Below are 6,000 nucleotides of genomic sequence, written 5' to 3' on the forward strand. Positions count from 1 at the left end.
ATGTGTCAGGCAGTGATGTGTGTGCGCATTTGTCTGGAAAAGTGTGTACCCAAGTTTGCATGCCTTCTGTGTGTGTGTGTGTGGGGAGGGGCATATATTAGAACATTCAGGTGGCTTTATGCCCCAGGCCCTTGTCTTTTTATCTCTGTGTGTGATTGGCATGTCCGTATGAGAGCATTTTTTTCATTTGTGTGTTTCTGTGGTCATGTCTGAATGTTATCTCGATTGCTTTTTGTCTGTTTTATTAGACTGCATGCGGAGGCGGGCAGCGTGTGTGTGCTCGCCCGCGTCTGCAGGAGGAGCGGGGCCGGCAGGGAGCCCTGGCTGCCCAAGCATCACCGTCTGTCTCTCTCCCTCCACTGGCTCCGTCTGCCCTCACTGAGGTCGTGACAAGGAGGCACACAGCAAAACGGCAAACTGTTGTACCCAGAGAGACCAGACATTGTAAGCCACGCTCAGACTCCCCCTGCGGGGGAGAAACCTGCGTGCGCAGCCAGAGCGACCCACCAACAGACAGACACGGAGTCCTGCGCGCACAGGCCGCTCTGGGGCGCGCTCTGCGGAGCAGGTGCACTCACGTGCACTCACGTGCACACACATGCTCCGGCACACACAGGCCCACCGCGGACTGACACACACCTCGCGCATGACCTCCCTCTCCCCACCTCTCCTCCGAGCCCTGTGGCCCGGCACTCCATCACCTCCAACCGCCTGCCAGAGTTTGGTACTCGGGGGATGGGGGCGCTCACTCTGACCTCGGCGCCAATCGCCGGATGTCTAATTGCTCCTTGGGCTGTGGAAGGGGTGGTGTGAGAGTGTGTGTGTGTGTGTGTGTGTGTGTGTGTGTGTGTGTGTCCCTTCTTTCACTCCTTCCCCAGTCCCGCCACCTCCCACCTTCCGGCTCGCAGCTCAGAAATCGCCCGGCGGCCGAGAATTCATTAGCGGGGGGCGGATGTAAGCGCAGCGCGGTGGAACGTTTTAATTAGGCCTGAACAATAAACAAGCTAAACGAGCTGCGCAGGGCTCCCTGGCGGGCCCTCAGCCTCCTCCGCGCGGCGCGCACTCATTACGGCTGCAGCCAATTTCATGCCAGCGCCCGGCGCGGGTGGGCGGGAGGCGGGGGCGCGCTCGGGGCTGCGGGGCGCCGGGCGGGGGCGTCGGGGGCGAGGGCAGCGCCACCGGGCGCGGCTGGGCCGGTGCCCGCCCTGCCGGGCTCGCTGCTCCCCGGTTTTCCACTATCCATCTGCCTTTCTCCGTGTCCTTGAGATGAAGGTCCCTCCCCACACACCAGACGACCGGTGGTGCGAGCGTCTGGCTTCCCTTTTCGGGTCTGCCTCTCTCCTTCGCTCTCCCTCCCCTCTCCCTCCCCCTGCGGCGGACTCCAGCTCCCTCTCTCCGCTCTCCCCCTCGCCGCCTCTTTTTGCCGCAGTCTCCCAGTCTCTCGCACAGGGTCTCTGCTCCCGCTTGTCACACCTTCGCCTAGACTTCAGCTTTCCTCCCTGCTGGCCAAGCCATCGTAGACGACTCCGCGTGGTTGTCCTTCAGCTCCGTTTACCACCCCCCCCTCCTCTGGGCCGCCACCGCCCGCCCCAGTCTCCATCCATCTCTGTTTTCTCTGTTTCTCCGTCGGGTTCTTCTTCTGACTGGCTCTTCCCACCCCCAGGTTTCAGGTGTGGTCGCGGGCCTTTGCCCCGGCCTCCAACCAAATGGGGCGTTTCTGGCCGGAGCCAGAGCTTGAGTTTGCCTCCTTTTGTGAAGCTGCGGGCATCGCTCGTCTCCTCCCAGCCTCAGCCAGGACGTCCCTGGTTGTGGGTGCCAGTCAGCAGTGGGTCTTGGGCTGAGTTTGAATCCCAGCCCGGTCCTCACCACGTTACCTCTTAACCTGGGCTTCCTCGCCTGTAGAATGTGGAAAATAATTTCAGGTGCTTCAGTGGGCTTGTGGGAATTAGCGATGTGATTACCAATGTAACATGCTTGGCACATGGTATGTACTCAATGTATATTAGCTCATGTTATCATTACTCGCCCTTCCTCGGTCTGCTCCCCCAACTCCTTAGCCTGAAATTAAAAAAAAAAATGGTTCGAGAAGAGAAGAACCAATCGAAGAGCAGGAATTGCATGCACTAAGCTCTGAGCACAGGAAATGCCTGAGTATGGACGAGAAGGGAGGATAGAATCGGATTGAACTACAGAACAGAGAACTGTGGGCTGGCGCACTGCCCTGGGCAAACCCAAACCCAGGGAGTATGGAGGCCACTGCGGGAGTCCTGCCTCCTGCCGTAGCAGCAACACCCCGTGCAGACGGTGTCTGCGGCAAGGCTGCAGTGAGTCTGGGAGTCTGGCTCCCCCATAGTCCCACCCCAGATAGGAATTGGACCCCTAGAGCCTCAGACTGGCATCCTCCCACGCCCAGGCAGTCTCCCCTCCTTCCCCCTCCCCCCCCCAAAGGGGCCCTGGATTCCTAAAGGAATCAATTCCCTCCAGCTGCCTGTCCTCTTGACCCGAAACCTTACAGAGCTGAGTGCGGGGATTTTATCCCTCCTTGGGTTTCCTCCTCACTTCCGTGCTCTCTCCTAGAGCAGGATTAGTGAGTCACACACTCTACCCCAGGAGAGCGAGGGAGACCCGTGGGAGGAGCATAGGCCCACTGCCCTAGGCGGATGGGAAGATGAGGCCGATAGCCCTGACCCACAGGTGCAGGCTGGGCAGCCCTCAGCAAATGCTTGTGAGATGAGTTGGTCAAGAGCAACTGGACCAAGCCCCATGGCTCTGATGATGGGAGAGTAGAAAGGACCAAAGGAGGGAAGATGGAGGAAGACGTAGAGGAAGTCCAGAGGCTTCCTAGAAGGCAAGGAGGAGTAAAGCTGAGAATGCATTATCTTGGGGTAGGGTGGCCTTGGAGGTGGATGAGGAGCAATGTGCAGGTGTGCATGTGTGTGTGCGCACTGGGGAGGCAGAGCGATGCAGGAGGCAAGGTTTGGGAGGGCAGGTTTGCTGGAGGGAGTGGGCAGAAAGCTTGGGCTGAGGTATCTTGGAGGGCCGTCCCTCCAGGGGTTGGGGCCTGTGATAGGGGAGCAGTGGTGGTGGGGATGTGTGCGGGGCAGCAATGTAAAAGGTTTCACGTTGTAGCTCCATCATGACTCTGGGCTGGGTGGGCACGATGCTGGGAAGCCAGGCTGATTTCTCTGGCCTTGAGGTGCCCTCACATGGTATGAAGACGAATGAGCCTGGATTTCATGGGCAAGTGAGCCATGGCTGGGTGGAGACAGCTGCTCCCGCTGTGAAATGTGGGGAAGAGGCCTCTGGGGGTCAGTAGACAGGAAGAGGGAGGAGACAGGGATGGCAATGGGGAGGGGTGACGGGGAGGCTGAAGGCTTTGAGACCTTTACCCTGGCTATCCCCTTGACTCATCCTTTTCATGGATTGAGTTATGCATTTTAAAGCTAAAAAAAAAAATCTCCAAATAGCTGGGTTTAGCCTTCCATTTTCAGAAGCTAAGGTATTAGACAAGTTAACAAATGAGGCTTAGACAAGTAAACTAATTTGCTAGAGGTTTCCTGTGCTGAACATGCTGAAAAGGGTACAAGAGTCAGGTCTTTCGCCCTTTGGGGCATAATCTCTCCTAGTTAGGCCCCAAGCCTGGATGATTCCCAGCGTAGAACCTGCAGGAGATGGCACCAGAACACAACAATTTGATTCCTTGCTCTGCCACTTACCAGCTCTGTGACCTAAGGCAAGTTACTTAACCTCTCTGTGCCTTAGTTTTAATATCTATAAAACGACAATATCAATACCTGCTTCTGTGGCTTGTTAATCAAGACAAAATAAGATTTATGTAGAATCTTTACTGTGTACAGAGTAAAGATTTATAAATTTAAGTGTATTAGCATTTTAAATCACCCTCATCCTTATCTTTGATATCTTCCCAGCTTATTCTCTCCATAGCTGCTGGGCACAGCAGCCTCCCACCTCCAAGCCCTTTGTCCCTTCCAGCCTCTAGCCCTGGCATTTACTTCCCTCCAATCTTGTTTTATACCCTCAATCTCTGCTCCTCCTCTCCTTCCCATAGGTCCCTCAGCCCGTGAAGGATTGGGCGTTATTAACTTAATACACTTTTTCCCTTCTTCTCAGACTGGGTTTCTTGTCTGGTGTATCTCTCTTCTCACATCAGAGAGCAGGCCCCTGTCTTCTCCTCTCTTTGGACCTCTCCCTCCCGCCAGGATTGGGTTCACAGGGTGAGTCCAAAGAATGGACACGGAGAGGCGCAGAGAGGTTGAAATAAAACAGGAGAGGGCGGCCTGGGGGACAGGATACCAGTCTAGGCGTCTCCATATGGGGCTCTACCGACAGGCTGTGTGATCCTGCCCTGAAGCATGTTTGCCATGACCTGGGGAGGGAAATAGACATCTCCCCCTGGATCTGAGGGTTAGAGGGGAATTATTTTCCTAATGTTTAGAGAGGCTGTGTTTTGCCCCGTGATGTGGGAGACATCGTCTGGAGGTCAATCCCACATGAAAAGAAATAGTCAAGAGAGGGCTTTCCTGTTCCTGTTGGTGTGTGCGCGCTTCTCATTTGTTCTAGCACTTACCGACCCTGACTAAGGAAACCTTCCAAAGTATATTCCAAACTCCTTTTGCCGAAATTAAGCCCATCTCTTTAGCGGAGGTATTTTCTAAAGTCCAGGATCTGGTTCAGTGTCTTTCATAAAAGATGTGTGTGTGTGTGTGTGTGTGTGTGTGTGTGTGTGTGTGAGAGAGAGAGAGAGAGAGAGAGAGAGAGAGAGAGAGAGTAGGAATGTAAAGGGTAGCACATGGAGAAGAAATGTAATTACCCAGCTCCTGGCTTTAATTACACATAAGCCCTGTACATTCTGAATGTTATTAGACTTCTAAGTGTCCATGGGGGTGGGATGGACCTGGTGGGTTTTCCTCCCTGATCTTCTCCGCAGGGCTTCTCTGGAAGGTTCCCTCTCCACCCTCCCTCCACATCCCAGCCTCTGGCTACATACCATTTCTCAGTGCTACAGGTGGCGCTATAAATCAGCTCTCCCAGAAAGGGGCGATCAATGTCCAGTCCAGGTGTCCCACTGGCTCTTTATCTTCCCGAGGATCCTCTGGTTCCTTCTCTCCAGACCCAAATGCTCTCCCTGAACACCACTTTTTTTTTTTTTTTTTTGATAACCTACTTGGCTGTTTTGGAGGGTGGGCTCTCTGCAAGGAGCCCCCTCTCCCCCTAAGTGGCTTACTAATTGCAAACAGAGAAAGCCTGGTCTGTGAAGTTAGCCTGTCTCAGCTCCCTGGCTTGGTGGAGGGAGCCAGGAGCTGGGGGATTTAAAGTGCAATTTCCTGTACCTTTTTCATTTCCTGCTGGGAGTTGTGCAGAGCAATAAGCAAGGTGGGTGGCAAGGGCCAGCAGACGGGGCAGGTGGGGGATGGGCTGGGGAAGCCTCTCCATACACTGTTCTGCCATCTCCCCTTTTTCAGGTTTCAGGGTGAGTTCCCTGGGGCTGGGGCACTTGATAAATCAGTTCCTGGCCCTCCTTCCAATCCTGCTCTTACCTTCTTGAGTAAAGAAACTGAGTAGAGAGGGATTGGGAGAAGATCCAGCTCCAATTAGTAGGATAAGAGATGAAGGGACAGGAAGGAATCTTAGAAATCCTTCGGATCCCCTCAGGTTACACATAAGGAAGAACACTGAGGCCTTGGAGAGGGCATAACCCGCCCAAGGTCAATAGCTAGTGGTGGGCTGGTGTGGCTGGGATGTATCTGACTCGTGACTCGCTGTTCAGTGCTCTCCTCAGAGTGGGCTGTGGGTCTGTGATGCCTTTGCACGTGTGTGCCTGGGTGGGGGGGTGGTGGCGGGATGAGATGGGTGGAGGTGGGATAAGGTGTAGGGGCCTATGGGGAAGTATCGGGACAGCTAGGGGTCCAGGTCTTGAAATATTCACCCCTTGGTGGGGCTTGTAGAAGAGTACAGGGAAGTTCAGCTTTGGGGAAGTCT

This window comes from Cnephaeus nilssonii, assembly GCF_951640355.1.
Source record: "Cnephaeus nilssonii genome assembly, chromosome: 6".
NCBI classification, from domain to species: Eukaryota; Metazoa; Chordata; class Mammalia; order Chiroptera; family Vespertilionidae; genus Cnephaeus; species Cnephaeus nilssonii.